The sequence below is a fragment of the Ostrea edulis genome, chromosome 4 (genome assembly GCF_947568905.1).
Source record: "Ostrea edulis chromosome 4, xbOstEdul1.1, whole genome shotgun sequence".
In the NCBI taxonomy this organism is placed as follows: domain Eukaryota; kingdom Metazoa; phylum Mollusca; class Bivalvia; order Ostreida; family Ostreidae; genus Ostrea; species Ostrea edulis.
Window position 1 is genome coordinate 37,364,968 of NC_079167.1, and position 1,066 is coordinate 37,366,033.

Consider the following 1,066-nt stretch of genomic DNA (forward strand, 5'->3'; position numbering starts at 1 on the left):
TTCATGTGTTGTTGTGCTGGCAGTGGCTCATAACCATGCACACTGTATGAAGATATAGTTGCTTCTCCCTAAGCCTCCAGCCCCATAACATCTCACAATTCTGCAGGCTTATCACTTTATATGATACTTTTTTATACAGATTTTCTCATTGGTATCTTGGAGGAGAACATGTTCAAATATTTTATGCATTTAGTGTGTGCAACTTGACCATTGTTTTAGGTCACAACCTGATGCTCAGTGAGCATGAATTTCAAAAAAAAATTTTAGTGCCACAAAGCATCCTTATCAAATGGGGATTCAAGTTGGGTCAAATGAAAGACCATGTCTTTTCCCAAGTGGAAGATAAGTAAGAAAAAGTGCAATTAATGTGAAGTGCTTTTAACATCTGAAGAAACAGAAAAAGGTAAAATAAAAATTATAAAAAAATTCTTGTATAGTGAAGATTTAAGTGTGTTGAAACCACGAGTCACAAGGACAGAATAGAGGTAGAAAGTATGTAAAATAGAATAGAGGTAGAAAGTATGTAAAATAAATAAATAAGAACACAACAGTCTTGCATAGGAATACATATACATGTAAATGGGAAAATTCTTGGAAAATTTTCTCAAGAACCACAAAAGTTCAAATTGTTGAACTGATGTGATATCAAGTGTTTTTTGTTCACATTGTAACACTTGAGCTAAGGGTGTGACCACCACTGTAAATTAAGGTCAGGTATAGATAAATGTTGGTATTAATTTGATTTTAAAATCAACATTTCATATTCATCTTGGCCAAGTATGGGGCCATAAAATAGTTATTTAAGGAGGTATTCTACCTCGTCATAAAATGGTTGACCTCCTTTTAAAACGTGGCTGAAAATTTAAATATAAGCAATATTTGTCTATTCATTTCCAATATTACTGAGTAGCTCAGTAGGTTAGGACGTTGACTGCTAAACTGTAGATCACGGGTTTGAGTCCAGCAGGGGTTTGAATTTTTTTATCAGATTTCTTTCTACTAAAACTGCATATTTTTTTTGGACTAAATAAAGTAAATTTGAAAAGTTTTCAATATTAAAATATTA